General features: G+C 44.7%; 1 protein-coding gene across 2 annotated transcripts in view; it reads right to left on the reverse strand.

Moving 5' to 3' along the window:
• SV2B (synaptic vesicle glycoprotein 2B) overlaps positions 1–26,972 on the reverse strand; it is a 59,954-nt gene extending 32,982 nt beyond the window's left edge. Inside the window, exon 1 of one of the 2 annotated variants that reach the window (XM_054272945.1) lies at positions 26,896–26,972. The gene's annotated coding sequence lies outside the window, so the exon portion shown is untranslated. Of the gene's footprint in view, positions 1–21,393; positions 21,657–26,895 lie in introns of those variants that run through there. The other variant, XM_054272944.1, reaches the window with a different exon arrangement.
• Positions 26,973–27,197: the final 225 nt, after the last annotated feature.

Consider the following 27,197-nt stretch of genomic DNA (forward strand, 5'->3'; position numbering starts at 1 on the left):
TTGTTCCAGAGGGACAAGATGATCAAGGCAGGTGTATGGCTTTAGACATAATCAAGGAGGGTATATGAGTTTAGTTTTCTCACTCAGTGACACGGTAGCCAGAAGCAAAAAGGAGCTGCTTTGCCATCAAACACAACAAAATTACACAGAAGGGCATGCCAATATATGTTTTTCAGGTGTAAAATTATGTGTTAATGGCCACAACAATTAACTGTGGCTGCAAACACAGGAGGCTAACTGGGTCTGGGCAGCAAGAGATTCAAAAATCAAAGTCTGTAGCAGAGCCTACCTTTTAAAAGAATTTGCTTTGAACTGTGGAGAAAGAGGTGTCTTTTGTTGTAGCTTCAGAGGATAGCCACTGTATTAAGTGAAAACTAAGGAGAAAACTAGTTTCTCCTGAAACTTTTTTTTATTATTAAGAAATTGTCAGATAGATATGTAACACAGGTTCAAAAACTCCCCACGGGGCTTGTTAAGCAAGCTATCTGTGCCACAGATTCTGTGAAGGAGAGCAAAATATTTGAAAGTCATTGAATTGAAATCAGCTGGTTCAAAGAAATGACTTTCAATAGTGCAGATGGCACCTACTGATGGCACCTACTGATTGCTCCCCTTCAGCACAGGTAGGACAGGTAGGGTAAAAGTCCTTTGTGTAAAAAACATTGATTTGAGCAAAGATGCTGCCAGGGTCTCTGGAACAGGATTCATTTATTCACTGCTCCCACACTGTAGGTTGGAAAAGATTGGTGCATGTGCAGTCCTGGTATATCAAGAAATGCAGGGAAACCAGAGCTGGAGGATTTAGTGAGTTACCAGCAGCCCTGATTAATTATTTAGAGAAAGCATTTTAGTTCAAAATTCTCTGCTACAGAGTTCATTGAAGTTCTCCTACAGTTTCTGGATAATCTCTATTGATCTGTGGTGGGTTTTACACATTCCCAGGCAGGTGCGCACTGTGTATGTTTGTTCCACCAGGAGAAAATATTTATTGCATTATGTGATCCTACAGTCCTGCACTACACAATGTTCTGTGAGGAGAAACTATTGTCTTTGAAGCTGAATCATTTACAGCAGCCCCTGGATTTGGAAGCAGAGATGGAAGGGATATAAACACAAATAGTTCTGTAGTTTGATTGAACTGATTTATGCTGAGTAAGAGTCTGGCTGCACTGCTCCAGTGCCTTTACATTTTTTCAGTCTCACCCATCCCACTGGGGGAGATTTCTGGTTTCCAGCACATTGCACACTAAAATGCCATTGCCTTTTGTGGTGGTGGTGGCAGTGACTCACAGCAAAGTGGCTGTGGGCAGAACTCAGCTTGTAATCCACTATGTTGTGTTATGAACTAAGGGACAGAAAGTCCCCCAGACTGTTAGAAGGAGATTATACCCTCAAGTCTGATACTGTGCTGGTGCAGATGCTTTAAAGGTCATATCTAAGACAGTGTGTGCTACAGCAAGCTGGCACAGCAGACATGCAGCAGATGAGACAAGGAACAAGCATCAGTCAAGCAGAATAAACAGCTTTTCTGAAGTTAGGGACACAGACTGGCAAGTTGGGTGTTCATGAGATAGATACAGAGAGGAGTGTTTAACAGTAGGAGTTGGAAAGCAGCAGCTCAGCAGCACATATCTATATAAGGAGGGACAGACTCCACATTAGGATCCCAGAGAAAGGCCATAAAAGGTCAATTTGACAAGCTGAATATGGATAATGAGTTGAGACAGATGGTGTAAGAGTATGGGAGCTAATAAATAATGAACAGACTCGCTTCAAGGAGCAGACACGGCAGAGAGCTTAGTCAGAAGGGAGGTGGTGAAGGGGAAAAGAACAAAACCAGGGAGGATGGAGGAGAGTCACAGCAGGAGGGCTGGAGGGAGAGGAGTGTCTGCTTTTATGTGCCAGAGTTTTGTGGAAATGAGAATTTACCCAAAGAAAACTAAGAAATGCATATGCCTGAGGTGGAATTTGGCCATTTTACTGAGAAATTACTCGCATTCTCTAAACTTCTTCTAGATATCTATTTCCTTTTCTCTTCCTCTCCCATTACCACAGCACCTCAGCAGCCTTCAGTGCTCCCAAGTCCCATCAAAGGCTGGGAAAAACTCTCAGGTTTGTTTTTCACATCATGACTTGAGGCAGAGAGAGGCTAAAGCAGAGTCTGAGCATGGAAATGGAAATGGAAATGGAAATGGAAATGGAAATGGAAATGGAAATGGAAATGGAAAATGCTGTGTGCTGCCCCCCATATTCCAGGGACACTGTGGACAAGCAAGATGAGGATTTATTCCCATCTTCAAACCCAGCTATCCTTCAAATGATGACCAAGATAAAGACAAGCTTTTCTGCCCCACAAACATTTTCCTTCATGTGGATCTGAGGCACAAACCCCAACTTGGACACCAAGTAATACTTAGAGGTGTCCCAATGTAGATGTAAATAAAGGAGCTTTCCCAAAATCACCTGGGGGAGCCATGTCAGAGCCAAACAAACAGCACCTGTTTCTATTTCCTTGTCCTTTTAAATATCATCATGAGCTAGAATCTTTGAGGGTTTACTGCTTATTAATAAACCAGCCTCTCATCAGCATTGCACCTGGCAGTGTAAACCAATAGGAAATTGGATGTTTATTCAGAAACAACAGTGCCCTGGTGCCCTTTCATGAATTTGAGAATTTCTACGTGTGTTTGCCCTTGGACAGCTTATTAGGTTTAACCTGACTGGGCTTGGGGGCCCTGACAAGCTCCCAGAGAGGGCTGTAAGCAATAACCTTGGAAGGAAACTGCTTGCAATTCAGCAGATTCTGCCTGTGTCAGACAGCAAACACCCCTGATTAACTATAAACTGCTTAGCTCATTGGCAAAGATGTGCCTCTGGCTACAAAGGGGATTTTTGTTTCATCACACTTGCAACCTGAGTTATTAAATAATGAGCTGCTTAATTAACTAATTCATTAATACATGGCTGTGATGAATAGATTTGCTCCAGTGACAGAGCCATGAAAGCAGAAAAGCCCTGAGTGATTTCTAAGTACTGCTTTCTTTCAGGAGGGATTTTATTTGAGCAAGTATCCTTATTAAATACCCCTTTCCTTCTTTTTCCTGCCTCTACCTAACAGAGCAGCCTTGAGGTCTCTGTGTCTGTTTGCTCCCAGGCTCTTGTTCTTTCCTCTTTTCTGCTTTGCTCCCCTTTTCCTTTGGATCCATGCAGATTTTCAGAGTGTTGTGCCACAAAATGACCCTTTGTGCTCCCACACTGCTGTGGCCAGGGTGCCTCATCCTCCCCAATCTCAGATGGGAGGTGACTTTCAGGTTCTGATAAAAACCCACCAGTTATTGCCCACGATCACCTTCCCATTGCTGGGGCACCAACCAAGCTCCCCACTCCTGGAGACAAAATAATTTACTGCACCCCAGGGCAGCCTTTGCAGGGCTGTTATCTCCTATTTTCTGTGCTATTGGAGTGTGTTGAGAAAGGGCTGTAGCAGAGACATTTCCCCAACAACTCTTTCCCAGCCCAGGATGCCCAGGCATCACTCTCTCACACAGCTGCTCACCAGCCCCAGTGAAGTGTACAAATGCAGTGGCCATGCCAGAATTCTCTCCTGTTCCCAGAAATTCCCCTGCAGCCTGTCACAAACACAGCCAACCTTCTGCTTCCATCCTGCCCTTTAATATATTTGATCCCTGGGTTTCCTTTTGGGGCTGCCCAATGATCAAGGCTAAAGGGGCTCAGTTATTATGACATCAGATAAAAGGGGGGTTCTCAGACCAAATCCAGCCTCTCTATTCTGCATAAGACCTCCAAAACAACTGTATTGTGGCCTCAAGGGCTTTCGAAATTGCAAATGTACTGTTCATTATGCACCTTGCCTGTGGAGAAATACAACTGCAAGCAGAAGCAAATTTAAAGTGACTCCTTTCAAGGTTAAGTGGCAGGGAAAATACTGGAGCATTGCCTTTTGCTGCATTCCTGTTCATGGCATTTTGATTAGTGATTAGTTTAACCTTTTTTTTGTTTAACTATGAGATACTACTGAGGAGACCGGAACCTTGTAGCAGCCATGATCATTCAACAGATTTGATTATCACTGTGTGCCCCACATGTATCCCTGCAGCACAAACAAAATTTTTAATACCCACAGAGTGATGTCTTCTTCTGCAAGGAGACAATTTGCAAAGCCTGTCCGAGCTGCACCTTGAATATCTCAGATCTTTGGAGAACCTGCTTTTGAAACCAGCATCTTGAAGAAAGTCATAAAAATTTGCCATAGGGCCTGAAATATGTTGGCATTGACTTACCAGCAAATTTACACATAGCAACTCTGCTTTTATAGTTATGTTTTTATACTCATGAAGGATTTTGACTCAAAAGAGCACCCAGCAGTATTTCTGCACCTGCAGAAGTGAAGGACTGATAATTTGAGCATGTGTAATGGGTCGCTTAACATTTTGGAAAGTTGGATTGCCTGGCAGTGGTTTTTTCCTAAGCATCCCTCATTCCTTTTTTGCTCCTGCAGGAGCCTTTAGGATGGGTCTTTGCAAGAGGAGCGCATTTACAGAGTGCCTTGAGCTTGGCCAATATTCTGACAACCCTAAGCCATGTGGCTTTCAGCTGTGCCATGGGGCATTTGCTGTCTCACAGCCTTCTGAAATGATGTTTGTGCCTCTGTGCAATAGAGAAGGGAAGGAGGAAAAACTGAAAAAAGAAGATACTGCAGGAGCCAAAGAATGAGAGAAAGCAAAGCAGAGCATGAGATTTGGGGGGGAGGCAGGACAAGGCAGGGAATGGTGAAGGCTGCAAAGGTAGGGAGAGAAAAAGGCATAACAATATCAGTCTCAGAAATTAATGCTGCCTTGAGCCAGTAAAAAGAACGAAAACAAACAAAAAAACCCTGTTAGGCTCAGCACTTCATAGCAGTGACAATGTTCTGCATGTGCTTCCCTAACACACAAATAAATTCCTGCATTCAGGCTGGACATTAATGATGAAAAAGCTTCATCTCCCCAAATTAACAGCCACAATACATCATCAGGCTGTAGCACTATAGCCTGTGTGTATGCAGAGAGAAAATCCTCAGCGTCACCTGCCGAGGCAGGAGAAGGATTGAGCTGTTATTTATTGCTCACTGTGACTCATGCCTGTGGGCAGGGGCGCGACGGTACAGATGGGAGTTAAAATCAGACTGCCAGCAGGGGGATTTATGCCAGGAGAGTTGAATCCAGGCAACTTCTGCTTATGTTCTACCTGGAATTTCTCTGTAAAATATGAAAAGAGTAAAGAAAAAAATTGAAAAATATATGGCTATGCAGGTATTTGTTAGGACTCAGACAGGTTTGGTTAGAGGAGAGATGGCTTGGTGACTTGGGAAACATCAAGAACTCTGTACAGTTCTCTCTAAGGCCACAAATGGCTCAATCAACCTAAGGCAAGGCATTTAGTTACCCTTAGGTTTAGTTCTTTGTCTGCAAAATAGCTGTAATAACTTCTTTTCTCTACTTGTCAGAGAAAACACAGGCATAACTGCAAAGAGAATCTTGTACCACTGGTGAAGAGCTCAAAATTTCACCTTTCTGGACTTCAGATTGTCCTTGCCAAGACCTCTGTGATGTTGAAATTATGCTCACAAGGACAGAGTCTCCTGTGAATGACCTTCAGTGTGCTGTTTCTGATCAGAACCAAGAATATTTGCAGCATGTTTCATAGCTCTCCTGTTCTTCTCATTTCAGCCCTAGCCAGAGGAGACATGTAAGGACTCCAAGAGTCATCAGACTCCCTAAAAACGAGAAGGAAACTGAGAAAGATGCTGAAGCTCGAGCATCCCATGCAAAGGAAACACTCTGGCTTTCAGAAGTGGGGGGGGAAGCAGGTATTTTTTGACCTGCCCCACTGTCCCTGGTCCAAGTGTGCTCCTTCCTGCAGATACTGAAGTGAGGGGCATCCCTCTACCTGCTCCCAAAATCCAGACTCTTTGACCCAGCTCAAGGAACTGTACAACAGAAATGCCAGCTCTGGACTCCCTGGAAGTGAGTTTAGTGCAGGAATATGGCTTTCAGCAAAATTCAAGCAGCAAGGGACATCATCATCATCTTCCTTCCTGCTGAGAGTCTGGGACTGGCCTCATGTACATATTGGCTGGTCTCCACGTGCCCTGAGCCTGCCTGCAAAGTCTTGTTTGGTAAAAATCCAGGCAGCGTTTCCCTCAGCCCTCTCCACACTTCAGCTGGAGCACAGCTCTTGGTGTCAGCAGGAGAACTGAGGGTCTGGGGTGGACCCTCTGCTGCATTTGGTCTCATCTGAGCATTTCATCTGTCCCTGTGTCATTACCCAGCTTCCAGCCCACATCCTGACAGGCTGAGCCCAAACCTTGCCAAGCTCCTCAGGGCTGGTTTGGCTTTTGAGTGCCATTGTGACAGCCCAGAGCTCCAGGAGAGCTGGCCATGCTCTGTGTGCTGCAGAGCCAGGCACAACAGGCCCCAAAGAGCTGCTCTTGAACAGCACGTCAGGGACTGGCTGCCAGGATTGGGGGTCCAAGTGTCCCCCTTTTTACTAAGATTTTTTCTTTTGAGAAGCTTCAGCTTCTCCACGTTTTGTTGCTTTAGAATGTAATTTGAAGAATTGTTTATTTAACATGTGAAATGGTTTTTACTTGATGACTAATGACAGCTACTTGTGTTGAAGCTGTGAGCAGTCACAAGATTTTAATTTATTTTTTAGCTTTTTTTATGATTTTTTTATTATTTTAATAGAGTTTTAATATATAATTTTCTTTTAATATAACATATATAATATATATAATATACAATATATATAATATATACAATATATATGATATATAATATATATTATATATCATATATAATATATATAATATGTATTATTAATATAATATAATATTACATTACATTATATTATATTATATTATATATTACATATGGCATACAATAGATAATATATAATATATAATATATAATATATAATATATAATATATAATATATAATATATAATATATAATATATAATATATAATATGTAATATGTAATATATAATATACAATATATAATATATAATATGTAATATGTAATATGTAATATAATACTGAATTAGCTTTCTGAAACATGGAGTCAAGATTCTTGTCTCTTCTCTTGTTAGAGTTGTTTGCAAATTCAACGTTTAATGACCCCAAGTGAAAAACATTACCACACATGGGGCTTTCCTCTAGCCCCTGCTTTCCCAGGCCTCACAGGGGAGCTCCTGAATTTGGCAGCCTGGGATGTGTTGTCACACTTGCTGCTGCTGCTGTTCCTCCCCACAGGGCTGCAGAGGTCCTGTCCTGTGTCCCAGCATCTCAAGCTAGACATTTCCCTGGGCTCTCAGTCCTGGGTAGCAGTAACAGGAAAGCTGTGGAATGTTTTTCCCTTCACCTGCTACACTGGGACTATTGACACAGAAATGACACCAGGAGATAAAGTGATATCTCAGCAAATGGCTTCTGCTCCCCATGGGAAACAGAGAATTACAGTCTATCACACCTGGAGGAAAGACAAAATAAATCCAAGGCTAGAAGCAGAAATCCTGGATGATATATGGGAGAAGTGGAGTGTGAGAGCAGGTGTCCTCCAGATGACAAGCCTGGGGGAATTAGCTGGCAAACTTCAAGGGGATAACAAATACTCCAAGGCAGATAATGTTAGTGCCTCTTCAGGGGAAAAAGGATAGGATATCCCAGGTGAAGAAAGTGGCAAGGAGGTGATGATCAGAAGTTATTTATCAAAGTGTAACCTCAAACTTCCCTGTCAGGGAGCCAGGGAATGGCTGACAGACTGCCAGGTGAGGAATTTGGTCCTTCAAAGTTTTTAAAAAAAATTAGTAAGACCTTATCTCATAAAATTTGGTGTCTGAAAGGTCTGTCCATCCTCTACAGAGTGTAGGTGACAGCTTTACCTGCTTCCTAAGTGTCCCCTGCCCAGCTGTCCTCATTTAGGCTCTCCTTACAAAATTCTGCAGAGATCTCTGCTCAACACCAGCTGCACAGTGCCTGAATTTGGGGTGCCAGAGTTTGATGCAGAGATGTGAGGTTTGCTGTCATGCAAGCAATGTACTATGAAAATTCACTGTGAGATGGGCAGGATTTTCTCTGGGAAATAACTCCCCTCATTGTTTTGCAATTACTCTCCTCCCTTGCTGAAAACAAAGGAAATGTCTCTCCCTGAGGGTTCCCAATCTGTTGCTGTCTCCGAGTGCTGCAAACTGTGGGGAACTCCCCTGTGGGCAGAGCTGGGTGGCAGCAGTGGTGCCGCTCACTACAGTGGATTGCAGACACAGCAGGGCTTTGTGAGCCCAGGTTCATCCTGATATTTACCTGTCCAGCCCCAAGGGTCCCTCAGTGCTGCTCCTACAAACCAACAGCCACCCCTGCTCTGCTCTTTAGGGCACCCACCTCTCCCAGCCAGACTAAAGCCAGTCTGAGCCCCCCTGGCACAGGTAGGGAAGTTTTGCCTGACTTTTCTCTCTCCCTCGCCCATTTGTGGCACTTTGCAGGACAGACGCACTTGTCACAGACATATTTTATGAAAAATCCTTTCATTAGGATCTTTTCTTCTATGGAGAAAGCTTCAGCTTCTCCATGTTTTGCTACTTTGGAATGTGATTTGGAGAATTGTTTACCCAGCACGTGAAATTGTCTTTACTTGATGACCAATGACAGCCACCTCTGTCGAGGCTGTGAGCAGTCTCAAGATTTTATTATCATTCCATTCCTTTCTTTTGCTAGCCTTCTGATGTCTCCTTTCTCTTTTCTTTTAGTATAGTCTTAGTATATAAATATAATATAATATAATATAATATAATATAATATAATATAATATATACAATTACATTATATATAAATATAATATATTTAATATATGATATAATTATATTTATATATTACATTTATAAATAAATATGCAATATATTTAGTTTAAATTCTATCTATAATATATATAATTTATATTATATATATAATATAATTATGTTTATATTATTAATATGATATAATATAATATAATACAATATAATATATAAATTATATATCTATATATATTTATATTATATATAAATATATATAGATATATATATAATATATATATATATAATATATATATATATAATATATATATATATATATATCTATATATATATATAATATATATAATATATATATATATAGATATATAGATAATATATTTATATTATATATACTTTACATATAATTATAAATAAAATATATATCTTTATATATAAAAATATATATTATATATAATATGAATTATATATATTTCTATAACTATATTATCTATAATAATATAATATAATATATGTATCATAAAATAATAAATCAGCCTTCTGAAACACAGAGTCAAAATTCCCATCTCTTCCCTCATCCTGAGACCCCTGCAAACAGCACCACAAGCACTGGCTGTGGTCTCTGCAGCAAGGGGTTCCCCTGCAGCATGACATCACGCACAGAGCTCCCTTGGCTCGGGGACAGGGCTGATTTCTTCAGGTAGAGTAACCCTGGCTGCCAAGTGAAGGCAGAGCTGCTGATCCTCCTGCTCAGCACCCTCAGCACCTGCCCCAGCCACAGAGAGCTCCTGCCCAGGCTGGTTCCCACTCTAACCATCACCCACTGTGCTGCCACAGATGGCTCAGCACTGCTGGCTTTCTCTGCTAAACATGGCCATGGTTTCCAGCTTTCCTGCCCTCCCTGCTCCTTTCTAGCTCAATCATTCTGTGGGATTTATTTCTTTTTTTACACATTACATATACTTTTTAGGAATTTACCAGCGACTTTGGCTCATGATGCTGGTCTCTTTGCCCCTGAGCAGTGTCTATATTCAAAGGGTGCTAAAAATCACCTGTGCTTGGCTGTAGGAGACCATGTGAAGAAAAAGAGAGAGTTGGAGAATCTGAGTCAGCCCCCTGAGCTGTTTGACTCTGTGAAGGGGTAAGATCAGAGGATATTTAATTAGGTTCCTAATTACAGCAGGTATTAACTACAATAAAATCACCTTTGTTGGGATCCCAGAGCAATGTGAGGTGGAGATTTCAGAGATATGCAGTGCATAGATACACACAATTATTCCTTTGGCTTGAGCCCAACTGCACTATCAGTGACTAAAAATTTAACTCTAATGTGTCATTTATTCTTTCCCTGATAAAAGCAATGTAAAGAAATCACACATGAACACAGATGGGCTCAAATACCATCAAGACTCACCAAATTTCAATCCTAAAGTAAAATCAAAACAATAAAAAAATATGGTCACTATTGGAAAACCCATGTGTTACTTGAAGAAAAACCACTTTACCTCTCTTTTCTGCATCCCTTCCAAAAATCCCCAATCCCTTCTGCATCCCTGGTGAGAGGAACAGATATTGTTTCCTCCACATGATTCTGACTAAGAGCCCAGAAAATGGGGAATCCATTAGAAATCAGGGGAATAACTTTGAAGGTTAAAAAAATCAATCTGTTTTCTAGTCTTAGCTTGTTTGTTTCATCAGGCTAATAACATAGGAAGAAGCATCAAAAAATAGACTGGTTTTCTATGAAAAAAGAGGTGTTTCCTATGAAAAAAACAGGTGCTAATAATGCTTTTTTTTTTTTTACATGAGTAATACTTGAGAATTTGGCTGGTTTTCCCTGATTCAGAGTTCTGTGGGGCTTCAGTAATTATTAGTCAATGGACAAGTAATTATTGTCAATGGACAAAGGCAAATGTTTGCTTCTCAAACATTTTTAATTTGTCCAGAACAGATCCCTTTTCTTCTGAGAATTAAATTTTTGGATGAACATTCTTTGACCAGAGGGAAGGAACAGGTTCTTCAAAGAGAGATGGGGAATTTCTCTTTTCCATGAACCCATTGGATTCTCTGGGTGGTACAAAGGGACTCTGCAGCCGGACCCAGCTCTGTTGGGACGTTTGCAGCGGATGCTAAAGCCTGAAATTCAAACTGATGCTTAAGTTTAGACAAAGCTTCCCAACAACAACAATTCTGGGGCTGAAGGGCAGCATCTTGAAGGGATAGACAGAAACCTCACCAGCAGGGCTGCTGAAAATCAAATTGCTGGCAGAAACCTGCAAGTGTGAGCCTGCACTGGATGTACCACTGAGCCAGAAGTTTTAAGAGACCTTTCTTTAACCCTTCTATGAATTAAAGATGAAAAAGACACCACAGCATGGCAGGAGGGGGTCAGTGCTGCTGTTGGCTTCCAACTTGCACAGGGTGTGAGGAGCAGCTTGTTCTCTGCATCAGCCCAGTGGCAGGTAAATTAAACATCAGGTGGTACCTGGCTGCTGAAAAAGAGCATCCAAATGCCACCCAGCATTAAGGGGATAAGGCCAAGGCTGCCAGGAGATGTTAAATCCAGGGAACTTCATCTGTCTGTGTGTTTCTCTTGAGTCATTGCTGCTTTTGCAGTGCAGGAGCCCTTCACTGCAGGCAGAGCAAAGTGCTGCAAGCCTCAGGGAGGGCTGAGGCTGATGAAATATAGATGGGAGCCTGGCAGGCTCCTTGGGCTTGGTAAACACATGCACAGTAATTGACTCCATCTTTGAGCAAGAAATGTTCTGCATAAGCATGCAAAACAAGCTTGCTTGGTAAAGTGTGATATGCACATTTGATCCAGCAATCACTGAGGAAAAAAGGAAGAAAACCCCTCCTCTGTGATGATTAACTGAGTAGTAACTAACAGGTAACTGCATTTTCAACCTTTCTGCCTCTTTACTCCACCTATTCTATCATCCACTCAGAAGATTCTATCTCTGATGTCCTATAGAAGAAGAATCTGATGAAAGCAGATGCAGCAGGGACACAAAATCCCAATCCAAAACACTTCCAAAGAAAACATCTGCCTACCTGGAACCAGCAGGAAATGGAGTTGCTGATGCACAGATCATACCATGGCCACTGCCATAATGAACATTTGGTCACAGCTCTCTTCCAGCTGCAAGGACAGGAATTCTCACTGGGATGCCCTGAGTTCATGCAAACCTGTGAAATTACTAAAGGCTTTGATTGAGGCTCCTGCCTCTCCTTTCTACATCAGCTGGATCCTGGGAGATCTCTGCCTTGATGTTTTTATCCACACATGACTGGTCAGAACAAGCCACTGCTTCTGCAACCACAGTAAATGAATTACTTCTAGGCAACTCTCAGGAGCCTCTTGTGTTTAACTGATCTTCCTCACTTGGAGCAAGCAAGATTTCCCCTTCCTAGTGAGAAGATGAAACCTGAATGACCATGCCTGTCAAGGGCAAGGCACAAGTCCAAGCATGAGCCGGATGGATGTGAAATGCAGCCATGCAGGAAGATTCTGAACTGAAATCTCATGTAGATTGAACCTCATGATGGAGTCTCACAGTGGAAACAGCAGAAGCATCTCCTGCTCAAACTGGAATTTGAAACATTTCAAAACAGATATTGAAAATTATTTTTTTGCTAATTATTTCAGCAGGGACGAAATTCCTCCCAAACCCACTCAGCTCCAAGCTGCATCTGTGGACAAATTACTAATGCCTAGTATCCCATATCTGCCCACTAATTAACTCAGCAGCCGCTGCCAGAGTTAATCAGGGAAGCAGCTCCATTATCCCCAGTGCCCCCACAGGGCAGGGATCCACCAGCTGCCACCTCCCACGTGCTGCTAAGGCAGGGCAAGGAGCTGCTGTGAAAGGCAGGGCAAGGAGCTGCTGGTTTTGCTGCTGTGAGAGGCCACTGAAGCCCCTGCAGCTCCCTGGGTGTCCCTGGGTTGTCGCAGACATCTTTTATGAAAAATCCTTTCCTTAGGATTTTTCCTCCTGAGAAGCTGAGAGGCCTCAGGAACAAAATGTAAACATTGATTACCTGCTGCTGTGGAATGCAACAGGTGGATCTGTGATTGGCCCATGTTGAATGTTTCTAATTAATGGTCAATCACAGTGAGCTGGCTCGGACAGAGAGTCCAAGCCACAAACGTTTGTTATCATTCTTTCCTTTTCTATTCTTAGCTAGCCTTCTGATGAAATCCTTTCTTCTATTCTTTTAGTATAGTTTTAATATAATATATATCATAAAATAATAAATCAAGCCTTCTGAAACATGGAGTCAGATCCTCATCTCTTCCCTCATCCTCAGACCCCTGTGAACTCCATCACATCAGGCTGGGCATTCCTTCCCATTTGAGTGAAAAGTTGTGCAGCACAAACTTCATTTGCTTCCTTAGTTACTGTGCATTTCTGCTGAGCCACACAGGCTCAGATGCTGTGAGCCTGCCAAAAATCAGGGTATTATTTCATAGCACATAGGAGAGGAAAAACCCCTCGACAACAGTTAATTAAATAATTACAGTGAGGTCCTGCATTTTTCAGTACACTGTTGGGAGATGGAAATTCTGGATGTTTTTTTAATCAAACAGCTTATCTAAATCTAGTAGGAATACAAAACCATTTCAGAATTTGATTTTTAAATGTCAAAAGAAATATTTTCTTTTGGAAATCTTCCAGGTGGAATATTTCCCAGTGCAAAAACTTTTCTTATAATTATGAAAAAATAATTGAAATTGAAGCACTAGTTGCTCTGAAAGAATGGAGAAGATGCCAAAATCATAGCAAACGACTTGCACTATGAACACACATCCCATTTTAATAGAAATCTTGATTTTTAATTTGATTTCAATTATGTTATGGACCACTTCCTTAGGGCTATAGATTAATCCAGATTTGCTCAGATGAGAACCCATCCATCAGCCCTGCTGTGACTATGTTCTTCTAATCAAATGCAATTAACAACTGTCGTGAAACACTAAAAAACCACTTACAAACTGCTTAATGACTCCCATAAACTGAACTGATTCATGTAATTTTTGAAATCAAATTTCAATTAGGTCCAAAGAATAATGAAAATGCACATTCTGCTGTGGACATATCACCTCGGTCTGAGCAAGGAAGATAAATAGCTCTTTTTTCATTATCATTGGAAAAAAAAAATAGCTGCTAAATGCCTTCTTTTGTGTAGCAAATGTTGGCCAGTGCACTCAGGCTGTGAGTAAGCAAAGCTTTGCTGGCATGTTTACTCACAGGCATTTCTAGATTTCTCTCCCATAGGATGCAACCATCAAACTCTCGAAATATTTCAGAAAATGATGACAAAATCTGACCTAATTTATAGATAAAACAAGCAGAAATCAATTCTCAGTGATGATTATGTATTAAAATAAATTCAGTCCAGTGCAAGGGCGAAATTCCCTTTGCAGGAAAGATGGAAATCCTGTCTTCTTCCCCTGTCTGAACCTCTACATGACCCAGAGGGATCAGCAGCCCTTTACCCATCCTGTCCTGCTCCTCCAGGCTGGATGTCCTCCCTGCCAGGGCTGCCTGGTGCTTTCAGGACAGATTATCCCCCATCTCTGCAGATTACAGCAGCATTTTAATCAAGTTGATATCTTTTCTCTGTTTATACTTACACTAACGAGATCAGAGACATTTCCCCAAAGTTTTCCTTTGATCACAGGACAGATTTGCATGCCTGTTTTGGACACTCAGACGATGAGGGCAGTTTTCCTGCTGAGATGTGTCTTTTCTGACAGTATAAAGTGACAGAATGCCTCAGGCCAAGCTGCAGTCTTGCAGGCCAAGAGACAGTCCCTGCAGTCACAGCCCACAGATCAACCCTCTCAACCTCTCACACTTTTGGCCTCTAATCCCAGCTCTCCTCCTGCCTCTACCTTTATCCAATAACCCATCGCAAATCCCTCCCCTCTCTCTGCCTGCATTTCCACCATCCCTGGGTCTGTCCCAGGGTTTGGGAGCTGAGCCTGGAGCTGCTGTGTGCTCACACAGACCTCAGGTGTTTTCTCCCATCACAGCCAGCCTTGGAGCACCTGCAACAGCCTCTGGATGCCACCAGGTCTGTGACAGCTCAGCCTGACCCCCACCTGCATCCCCACCTCCCTGAGCACGCCCACACCTTGGCTCTGGAAATGAGGAGCCCAAACCCACGTCCTGATGGTGCCTTTTCATTGAAACCCACAGAGCTGTTTTGGGTCTGTTTGTATGGGATGGCCAGATGTATTCAAACAGAGATAATTTCACCAGCACAAACTTGTCCTCACATCACTTCATTTTCATCCATACAGAAGCTTTTCAAGCAGCAGCAAGGAAACCCTTTCAATATTTAATCAGCTGCATGTCCTGGAACAGCAGGGACCAGCAGCAGCTGCCTGGCACAGAGTGGGTGAGGGGGGATGAGGGCTGTCATCCTCACCAAGCCTGTCTCCATCCTCAGAACTTGCCTCCTCTACACATTTGCTCTGGAGAAAGCCAAATGTGAGCCCTGTTTCAGCCCTCTGCTCTAGCTGTGACAGCTTTCAAACAGCATGGCTTTGAGGCACCTTATTTTTCATTCCTCCCTTCCAAATTCCCTGATGTAAATCTTCCCAGGTGTAAATATTCCCTCCTTTCCTACTGATGGCTGGGAAATTGCTGTGCTCAGCCCCCTGTAATTGTGAGTCAGCAGGATTTGAGCTCTCTCCCATTTATTTCAGGTTTTAAGGCAGGCAGGGTGTAAACTTCAGCTACAGACAAGGCTTTGCAGAATTTGCAGGGGGTGTGTGGGGGTAAAATTAGGCTTTTCCTAATCCTTCCTCATTCCCTTAGTGCCTGTCCTGTGTGTGTCAGAGGGATTACAGGAGTAGAAAGGACATCATCTGTCGTGGCTTGGCTGTGCAGCATTCAGCACAGACTCTGTTGGAAGCATAAATAAATTTATAAAATTTACTTATATAAAGCACATAATGCTTCATATGGTGATAAAAAGCATTTATCACCATATGCTTTTGGTGGTGTTTTTCTTCTTCTTTTAGATAAGGGTGTTTACGATTGGTTATTAATGTCTATTTTATAGATGCTTTAGGAGGATAGCTTGGAAATAAAGCCTTAAGGAGAGACTCCAAAGTGACCTGCTGTAGTCATGCCTGACTTTACAAAATCATGTCACAAAACCAAATGCTTTTTGGTCAGAAATGTTCTATAAATGTTTCCAAGAGCCCCTGATCTCTGCAAGTACCCAGCGCTGTCTTAACTCCTAAGAACAAAGGATCCTCTCTTGCTAGAACTATAAAATAGATGCTAATAACCAATCCTAAACACCCTTATTTAAAAGAAGAAGAAAAAAAACCCCAAAAGCATATGGTGATAAATGCTTTTTATCACCATATAAAGCATTATATGCTTTATAGAAATAAATTTTATAAATTTATTTATAAAATAAATAAATATAAACTAAATATTATAATTAGATATAATATAATTAGTATATAATACATAACACATTAATATATAATATATAATATATAATATATAATATATAATATATAATATATAATATATAATATATTATATATTATATATTATGTATTATATATAATATATATTATATTATATATTATATGTTATATGTTATATGCTATATATAGATATATTTATAAATATATTTATAAAATAAATAAATTTATTATTTATTTATTAATAAATAGTAAATTACTGATAAATTAGTGATAAATAGTAAGTACAAGATTAATTAAAATGACTCTTAATTCCCATCCTCTGGCTCTGAGAATGTAAAAAGGCATTCCCCATCTTCCCAAGGGTGTCCCAACGTCAGGGCATCACCAGAGTCCCCAAGAGCCAGGGTCTGGAAGGGGTGACAGCAGGATTTTCATGCATGTGCTGGAGATGGGCTCCCTGCTCCTTGCATGCTGGTCCCAGCCTGCCTTGGCTCACCAGGGAGGCTCAGCCCGCACCAAGCCCAGCAATTCTGGGGCTGAATTGCAATCCTCATCTCCTCCTCAATGCCAGCAAGTCTGACTTTTTCAACAGCAGCTACACATCAGGAGAAGAAACCACTGGGATTTCTCAATCTGGGTCTAGGAATAAATCATTTAACACCTCATTTACACAGGCTTATAATTAATGCACACTAGATTGCTGCAATGAAACAGTCCTGATGAAACATCTGAAATGCACTGGGTTGCAAGTGCATTGGTTTGGGGGTGTAGAAGGACAAATGAACCCCCCCAAGAAATGGCAGATCCCACTGGCTCCCACTGTCACTGGAAGCAGATCAGAGGAATTTGGGTCAGATTTCCTCCTTTGTAGTGTGCTGAAAGCATTTGAGAACCAATTGCCATTTTGTAAAAAGCCCACACCTCTTGTGGCCACACATCTTCTCTTGCTTCCCATCTATCAGGTGAGAGAGAGCCCTGGACTTTGTGTACAGAGCAGAATTGTCACTTTTTGTTTTACTGCATTAGAAGGTGCTATATCTCTCATAGTAGCCCATCTAGGTCTTGTTCTGGTATAAGGCCAGAGAAATTTTACTTATTTTACTGGATTTACAGCCCTGAGAATGACATCAGGATCCACTCACCCAGGATAGTTTATAAATCTAAAAGAACTTTTATCCCTCAGTAGGAACTCTCATCCATTCTGCACAACACACCCTCTGTGCCAAGTACAGCTGGAGAAGAATCTTGCAGGCTTCCATTCTTGTCTCCCAAACGCTCAATCATCCCCTGGGAGGCATCAAATCTGATCTGCCTCTAACCTGATTCCCCAGATGTGCTGCTCCCCATGGGAGTGTGACTCACAGGAGCTGCAGGACAAGGATGGAGGATCATGACTGCCTAAAGAACTGCAAAATAAGTGATGTTCCTCAAAAATGTCACCACCACCTCCTCTATGGGCTCTCCTCTGAGTGTCAAAGCATAGAGGAGACACCAGAAGAGCCCTGCATGCCTGAGAAGGGCTCGGATATGAGTTCAGGAGGTCAGGAACCTGTAAGCTGCAATAATTACAGCAGTTAATCTGCAGCAGCCTGACCACCTGCCACAGAGGGCAGGAGAAGTGTCCCGTGGAGGAGGCAGGATTTTCCCTGCTGCCGGAGGGATGTGGTGGGAGCAAACCCTGAGACACCACTTGTGTCCTGGCAGAGGAGCTGCCTTCAGTTCACCTGCAGAGAGCAGGAGGACTGTGGAGCCTGTCGTGTGCACAAGCAGATTGGCTCCCACAGCCCTTTCCCCAGGGTGAAAAACATCCTGCAGGGATCTGTTCACCTGCCACATTTTACAGAACACCCCACAGGGGTTATCTCCAGGGCAGGAATGGGAAAATCTCCACGTTGCAGTGCTGCTCAGAGCACACCATGCCTTACTCCCAGCCTAGAGGCCAAAGAGGCAGCTGCTGTGCTGGGAATAAAGGCTTGGACAAATCCATCCAACACCCAGCTGGGAGCTGCTGAATTCCAGATTCTGCAAACTCATCTTCCACAAGAGCTGCTGTGAAGCCCAGCAAAACACCAAGTTTGGCTGGAAACACTGGATCAGTGAGAAATGAGCCCTCACAGCCCTGCAGCAGCTCCTGGAGGAGCCTGCCCAGCATCAGACCTGACACCCTCCTCATGCCAAAAGGTGTCTTGGAGCTGTACCTGGCTTCTCTTAGGCAATTCTGACATTGCCTGGGTCTGGGATTTGAGAAGAGAAGTCAGCAGCCACACTGTCTCTTCCACTTCACAACTTTGTAGATCTTGATTGCATCCCTCTCTATCTGCAGTCATATCTCCAGATATGAAGGTATCTCCTCTGGCACATGAAGGTGAGCAGAAAACATCTCTGAATACCTACAATGCTCTCACATTTCAACCTCCTCCAAGCAAGAGAAGCTGTAATTTCTTCTCCCTCCTTGGCATTAGAGCAGTCAGGAACATGCCCAGGTGAGTTGTCACCTTAGATATTGGAGACTCTCTGACATCTATTTGTAAAGATTCCCTGGGACAGTACTAGAAAAAGAGAAGAATTGTCCTCAAAGTGGCCTGAGCTCCTCAGCTCCTTTTCTCTGACTAAAATCTCATTCATAACAGGTTCTTCCCTCAGTTTTAACCCAGCTCCTCTTTCAAATTCAGCACAGTCAAGGCCACCTCAGCCAATCCCACCTTCCTTCTCCCCTACACCAGTGAGTTTCCTCTGCCATAACCCTGCTCACTAAGTCGTGACTGCAGGGGGAGAACACACAGGCTGAGCAGATGGGCTGTGAGGGAGGAAGGGTGCACTTCAAGCACAAATAGCTGCTGGGAATTTAGCAGATGTGGTAAGAAAAACCTGGAGAGACAAGCATGAGGTGACAGGATTCCAATTTCAATCAAATAATGCGCAAGTCTCCCTTGGCAAGGAAAGGTTTCATCTTCCATCTTCTTGATTGCCTTGTCTTGAAGAGATGATGACTGATGCCAAGTGCCATCACAGGAGTGATCTGGAGTATTCTTCATTTAAGATCCCATATTTCTCCCTGCCCTCACCAAATGGATTTTTTTTTTTCACAAGGGAAATCCATCCTTTATAACCCAAATGTCCATAAGAAAAGGCTAAAACTCAATTAAAGTCATAAAATTCATTAATTCTGTACCACATTCCATCCTGTTTATGTCCAGAGACAGAGCTTAGGATCAGTCCTTCACTTCCCCATTATCAAATCAGGATGGCTCAGGAAATTTGGAACTTTATAAACATCTCTATATCCAGCATATTGTAATATTCATTTGGCCCTAGAATTTCATCTTGGCAGGAGCACCAAAGTTATCGCACATGGGTATGAGGTTTTTTTCTTCATAAATATTATCGAGCCATTAATTAAACAGGGGAAATTAACTGTGCCAGGCAGCACTGCAGAGGGACAGGAAAGCACAGTCACCATTGGCCAGCACCTAAGACTAAATGAGTGCTCACAACACCAAACTGACAGCAGAGACACTCTGGCATCAACATTACTGCAGGTTTTAGAAGATATTTCAACAAGAAAAATAATTTACAGACATTACTGTTGTTCAGAAGCAATGTTCCAGGTAACATGAAGGAATTTCAAACCATGGTATTTTGGTTAAAGGACACAAAAGCTGCCCTCTCTGATTTCCTCACATTATCAACCCCCAAATACAACAAATTGGGCAATTTCTGCACCTGCACTCTTTCCTTCTTGCCCTGTGCTGGGATTTGGTCATGCAAAGCCCCTTCCAGTTCCCTGTGTTCTCTTCACCCTCTGCTAACCACACAGATTTACTCAAAAGATTGTCCCCCTGCACACTTGAAACAAAACTCCAAGTCAAAACCTGCTGCTGAAGAGAGGAGGATCTTTTTCTTTAAATATAATAAAACTGGTGCTTGAAATGTCTAGGTTGCTCTAAAATAATCACAAACCCCAAAGTGACTTACTCTCATTGCCACAGCATCTAACATCAAAGAGTAGGAAATGTGTGAGTTTTCAGCAAGTGGAAGTTTCTGCATGAATACATCATGAGAGGAATATTTTTATAAACAAGTCAGCTCTGAAATGTTCTCCAGAACTAGTTCTAATTCTGGTTGTCATACATAAATCTAGAAAAAAAATGGTTTGGTATGCCCAAATCCTGCATCAGTTTTTGTGTGAAACACAGGTCTGTCAAGAAGGTCATATCTTTGAACCTGATAGAAAAATTGCTAAAGCTCCCCCGCTACATTTCTCCTTTTGTTTCTGTTGTGTACAGATCTTTGCAGATTCAATACAGCCAGATTGCAAAGGCTGCTCTTAGGTTTATTATTCCCTGATCCTCTTTAAACAAGGGCCCTAAATTCATCCCTGGTATAAGAGCTCTGCTGTCACTCAGCTGAGATGCAGGACACCTATTTTGAGAATCCTGCGAGACACTGACATGCAAACCTCTCATTTGGAATAATCCCACGTCCAGGACATCAGACAGCCCATGGTCCCAACCGAGTGTCCAGTGAGACCCTCTGCCTTCCAAACATCTTTATCTGCACCTCTTGGCAGAATTTAGGGACTGGCTTCAGTGAAAAATGCAGACTTTAGGATGGAGATAGTTGATCAGCTAGGAAAGTTGAGAGGATTTATGTATCAGCTCAGGGGCAGCAATTTATGAATTGCTTCCCACAACTCCTGCAATAACAAGCACAGGGCAGAAAAAGCAGCATTCAGCTAGGGGCTCACATAGGACTACATGGAAAATATCAGACCAAGCTGGAAATCACAAGGGAAAAAAGATACAGGGTGGGCAATGGATCTGCCTGTGAGCAAGAGCTGGACTGCCCAGGCTCACACATTGATGTGCTTGATTCCCAGCCTCTCACTTAACAGTAATTAATTTGCTTTGATTAGCACTGACCCCTGGAAAAGCTTCACTACAAACCAAACGAGCTCCACTGGTATTTTTTTCCTGTCTCTTTCCAGCTCCCTCCTTTTGCTTTTCCACCCCTTTAAACCCTATTTCTTTGCATCTGCACTGATCGCCCAGAACAGGACCAAAGAGAGAAAAGCATCATTGCTTACCAGAACTAGGAAATCTCTCAGCACATCCATTCACCAGCCATTTCCCCTCTGCCCAGCCCGCAGTGCTGCTCCTGCAAGCTTTGCCCCTCTCTGCTGGGATGCCACAAGCCGGAGATTAGAAGCGAATGCTCTGCAAGCCAAGCCGATCATCCCGCTGCCAGCACGCCCAGGGACTGAGGCAGGAGCGATGGAAAAGCCCCTCAGCCAGCAGAAAACACCAGTGCAGGCACACACACACACCCCCAGGCTCTGAGGAGCAATGGGAGACAGGCAGGGAGGGAGGAGGAGAGGAGAGGAGAGCAGATGGGAGGGGGTGGCTTGGGGAAACCAGGCAGCGGGCGATGCTAACGTGACAGATGTGTTGACTTTTAAGTTAAACAGGAAATTGAGGATGTTCAACGCAGGAGGAAAGACATTAGCTCACATTAAAGGCAAAGACTTTCCATGGTCTTTCACTTCTCTGCTTTCTCTCTTTCACCCAGGCTTTCTCCAGTTTCCAGGCAGAAAAAAGCCACAGTTGATACCCAGCCTGTGTGTCTGGGCAAGGCAGGAGTTGACACAGAATTCCCCATCCTGTTCCCCAGACTGTTCTTTAATTCCCTCTTCAACTCAAGCTCCCCTGACATTATTTAAACAGCATCCTCTAGATGATATGAGTAAAAGAGGAAATGCTGAACAGGAGAACAAGGCTTTCAGTTTGTCCCAGTTCTGGGCAGGGGAAAACACAGGGTCAAAATCCTGATTTAGCTTATGTAGGATAAGCAGCAGAGAGTGGAATAAATTGATTTAAATGCAAGGGAAATAAAGTGACTTGGTGCAGTCAGCTTCCCCATGAATAAACTTGATTTTTTTCTACAGACCAGACAAGGGTGACCAGGCTGAGTCTGGGGGATAAGAGCTGTACTGTGAGGGTTCACAGTAACTCCAGGGCAAGGTGGCTACATGTCTAGGCAGCAGTAAATGTGAAGAGAATTGGGGAAATCAAAGCCCACTGATTTCTTAGCTACAGCCTGGAAAACCAAGTGAAGGAAGGCAAACCACTCTGGCTTAGAGCTAGAGCCCAGCTTCTAGAGGTTAGGGGAGGAAGAGAGTGTCACCACCACAAACCCATGGACAGAAAATCAGCTAGGACACAAGGACTCTGTTCCTGTTTCATGAGCTGGTCCTCCCTGCTGGCTTTTTCCACTGTTTTTGGCACAAGGAGGAAGAACCCCCTTGTCATCCCTGCAGAGCTGGGTGTCAGCCACAGCCCAGCCTGCACAGCTGAGCCTTTTTCCTTCATCTCCCCACCAAAACTTTGTCCCTAGACCCAAATGCAGAGGGTCAGGAACATCTCTTCTGTGGCATGAATGGGCTCTCAGGGTGAGGTTAGTGACAGGACTCCATTTTTTTCTAGCAGCTGTCAGTGCATTAGGTAAAGAACAGAATCTGCTATGGGCACTTGCTCCATAATGGAGTGAAACATTCAGGTTTTGGTGCAATCTAGCCTGCCTCCCTGTTTGCATGCCATTCTTCCCCACCCCCTCACTGTCCCTGGGCTGTGCTGTTGGCCTCCCTTCAACATTTTAATGGAGTATTGACAGTGATCCATTCCCCCTCCAAACAGATGAGCCTGACTTGCATGCCCAGGTTCCCATTTGCTGAGCCAGCCCGAGCAGGAGGGTTTGGAGCATCTCTTTGGATGGATCAGCTGCAGCTCCAAAAGCATCCCTTTTTCTGGTTAGAGGAACAGCTTGGAAAAGTCTAGCAAGGATATTACACTTTGGAAAACTGCTGCCTCGGGTCTCTTGTCCCTCCTCCTGCCTGCTGCCACGCTCCCTGTCTCTGCAATTATTTATAAAGCTCCGTGTTCTTTCCTAATTGGGATGTTCCCTTTCCCCCTTGCACGTCACTCCTGTGTCACTCTGTGTCTGGGCCCCTGGTGACCTCTTGGAGTGCTTGGCAAGGCTGGCAGCAGCCAAATGAGTCATCAGCAACCTGCTGGCATCTCCCTCCCTCCCTCCCTCCCTCCCTCCCTCCATCCAGCCATGGCCCCCCTGGCTCCCACCGAGCCAGAGAGGCCTGAGGGAGTTTAGAGCTGTCTAATCCCCTGGATAATTCATGAAAAGAGGATTACCCATTCTGTGCACAGCCCTTAACCTAAATAGAAACCAGCCTTCCCCTTGCATTGCAGCTCCTGTGGCATGGAGGTGTTTTCCCTGCACTGCTTCCCCATCCCATCCATCTTAGGGGTTAACTCTGCTCCTGCTCAAATCTGGGACAACCTGGGACAACCCATGGAGTTACAGTGAAACAAAACTGGGTTTTGTAACCAGAGGTGAGACTGTGCTCTGTGAGCAGCAGCAGCATCAGTGCAGACTCATCCCCAGAAGCACATTCTCTCCCTAATAAAAGGCAAACTCCTTGGTGGGGTCCTGCCCCAGGACTGGGCTCTGGCTCACCAGGAGTTGAGTTATCCCTGCTGCCACAGGGTACAGCCAGAGAGATGGTGAAAAGGGAATATTTAACATGTTACCTTTCCTCCATGCAGAGATGGAGGGATAAACTGATGCAGGAGAGATTCCTGATGGATTCAGCAGCTTCCTGGGAGACCACAGTAAGCCTCACCTCCCTCCTCATTTTCTCTCTCCTCATTTTCCTGAGCGTGTCTCCTCACCTGCCTCTCGTTTTCCTCCTCTCCTCTCCCCCAGATGGTGAAATGAGGTCTGACCCAGCCACCACAGGCTCCCCTTTCCTACAATGCCTTTTTTTTTTCTTTTTTGGCAGTTAAAGTCCTTATGGGGACTTTAGTCACCGTAACATTAAAGCATTCATTAGCACAGGAGTAATTCCATAATCTCTTCAGAAGAGAACAATTTCAGAGGTTCAGCTGGAAAATCAATTTGCCAGCTTGACGATGCAGGAAGAGGATTTTTCAAGGCTGGCTTTGGCTTCCCCAGCAGGACTGTTATCAACCCTGGGGCTTGGTGGCCGGGAAGAGGCCACCCACAGCAGCTCTGAGGGGAGGTGGCAGCACCTGGGGCTGTCATTTGGCTCAGAGAAGGAAGGGAGCTGTAGCAATTGCAGGATGAGCCTCAAAACCAGCCCTGTCCCACCAGGTTTTGCCCAACATTGTGCAGCACAGGTGGGACAGCATCACCATGGGTCACGGGGAATTTCCCTGCCTTTTTTCATCTCTCATACTTCATTTCCCCAAAGCGGTGCTCCCAGCTCAGAGCATGGAAGGGATGCATCTCAAGCATCCTCTGCCTTTTCCCTGCAGTTACAGGCTGAACTAGACTCTTGCACCTCCTGTACCAGGTACCTGCTCATGTGCTCTTCCTCCCCTCACGGAATTATTCACACTTTGTGCTGTCAGAAGCTGGGGCCCTCACCCTGCCTGCAGGCACACAGCCAGGTTGGCAGGAATCATCTGCAGGTGCAAGGCTGACTTTGGGGAAGCATGCAGCTCTGTGCTTGCAGGCTGGGGGCTGCCTCAGAACCTGAGTGGGCTTCCACCCCCAGCTCAGCTCAGATCCTTCAATCAGAAGTTGTCAGGTACCAGAGACTTGCATTTAAAGATGTTCCAGAACACAAATAGGTGCAAAAAGCTGCTTCACGGGGCACACCTCCCAGAATTTGGCAAGCTGAAGTGGAAGGCTGTCCCCTGTCAGCTGCTCTCTGGTCCTGGCTTTGATGCTCCCAAAGGGTTCCCCAGCACCCACACTGCACAACTGCAAAGTTGTGTTAGGAAAACCCAAGGTGTCCTTGCAGATCTGATCTCCAGCTGAGTCCATCTGACAGTGGACATGCTTTTGACAGCAGGGCTACAAGGAGGAGGAGCAGCAACAGGAGTCATTTAGGACCTCTTGAGACCCAGGGCCCCAGTGTGGGTGCTGCTACCTGTGGTGGCTCTCTTACAGTGAAGGGAAAATTCCCCTCCTCTTTCTGATGGAAGAAGGCTTTTCTATTGTGGATCAGAAGAAGCCATGGATGCTGCCTCTGCTCCCACTCCTTGCTCCAGGCTGTCCTCTAGGAGTCTGACCATAGATATCCCACTGCATGGAGTGTTAGTGCCCTGGTAGGGCACTAAGGTGTATTCCCAAATGAGCAGCAGAACTTGGGCTCAGTGTCTGGTGTGATCAGTGCAGAGCTGTTATATGTTCAGTACCTGGGTAAGCAAACCAGAGAATTAACCCTTTTCCTCTCCCTTCCCCCAAGTGATAACACCAGGGACACAGAGGAGACATGAAACAGCAATTTTTATGCCATGTCAGACACTTGACTTTCTCTCAGCCTACCAGAAGCTTCTACTCTGACTCCTCATGGCAGGAGTCCCCCCTTAGCTCTAGTGGGTGCTTACAAGTTTCCAACCTGACCACAGTCAGGGATCCCCCTCAGCACACACGGAGCACTGCATGCTCCTCCCCTGAACATTATCACCATCAAGCTGTTACTCTTTTCCTTTTTTTCTCCAGATGAGGTCATCCCTGACAAGTAATATCCTTGCAGGGCCACTTTTTGCCCATTATTTTAATGGGATCTTGGTGTCACGGATCATATTGCTGCAGCTTGACACGTGTAATAAAATTTTCCCTTGAACAACACTTGTCCTCCAAAAGAAAAACAATCCCTGCAGAGATGTGTGCCTGGGTGTGCTGCGGGCATGCACACATGCATGGAAACTTGTCACCACAGCACCTGCATCCCACTACAGCCAGAGAGCAGAGAGCCAGCCCTGCTTTCTCTCTGTGGGTCCATTTAACCCTTCCCAAGAGGGGAGACTGACTGCAGTTTTTATCTTTAGCTGCAGTTGGGCTCTGGTGGAGAGGAGGGTGAAGGGAGGAGGATGATGGCAGTGGGTGCAGGACAGCTCGGGTTGTGCACACAGGTGTGGCACACTCACACTCACAGCCTGGGGTGCCACCACCACCACCACAGCCCTGCATGGCTCCATGGGGACAGCACAGCCCTGTCCCCAGGCAAACAGCTTCTCCCTGTCCCTGACAGTGCATCCCGGACACAGCACACACCAGGAGCACTCGGGTTCAAACTGCTCAAGTTCAAACTCTACAGCGCAGCAGCTCCGGGCAGAGAGCGAAGGCAGCACAACGGGGCTGCTTTAAATCATTCCCAGCTGCCCCGACCCTTCCATCCCATCGCACTGACCCAGCCCCTGCGGCTCCCTCCGATCCATCCCAACTCAGCCCCTGCAGCTCCCTCCGATCCATCCCAACTCAGCCCCTGCAGCTCCCACCGATCCATCCCAACTCATCCCCTGCAGCTCCCTCCAATCCATCCCAACTCAGCCCTGCAGCTCCCTCCGATCCATCCCAACTCAGCCCCTGCAGCTCCCACCGATCCCATCGCACTGACCCAGCCCCTGCAGCTCCCACCGATCCATCCCAAATCAGCCACCCGCTCCGCGCCCCTGCGCATCTCTTTTTCACCTTTTGTTTGAGTTTCTTTCCCTCTCCCGGCTGTCCCCGCGTTCCGGGGGCCAGAGCAGCTCCTGTCCCTCACCTGGCGCGGCCCCGGGGCGCTGCGGGCGGTGCGCGGCTCTGCGCTCGCATCTCCTCTAGCGCTGATGCAGTCCTGCCGAGCGCCGCATGCCGATGATGCAGCCGCGGGGATGCCAGCCCAGGAGCCCCAGCGATGGGAGGGAGGGAGCCCAGCGTGTCCCACCTGCTTCCCTGGGCTCCCCAGCCCGGCTGCGGAGCGAGGGGAGGCAGCGGAGAGAGCGAGGAGCTGCGCAGCGGGCAGGGAGGGAGAGGCAATGCTTGTGTAATTTCATCACGGTAATAAAATCCAGCCCAGAGTCGAAG

This window comes from Melozone crissalis, unplaced genomic scaffold (assembly GCF_028551555.1).
Source record: "Melozone crissalis strain CALT ecotype California unplaced genomic scaffold, PUWL_Pcris_2 ptg000014l_1, whole genome shotgun sequence".
In the NCBI taxonomy this organism is placed as follows: Eukaryota; Metazoa; Chordata; class Aves; order Passeriformes; family Passerellidae; genus Melozone; species Melozone crissalis.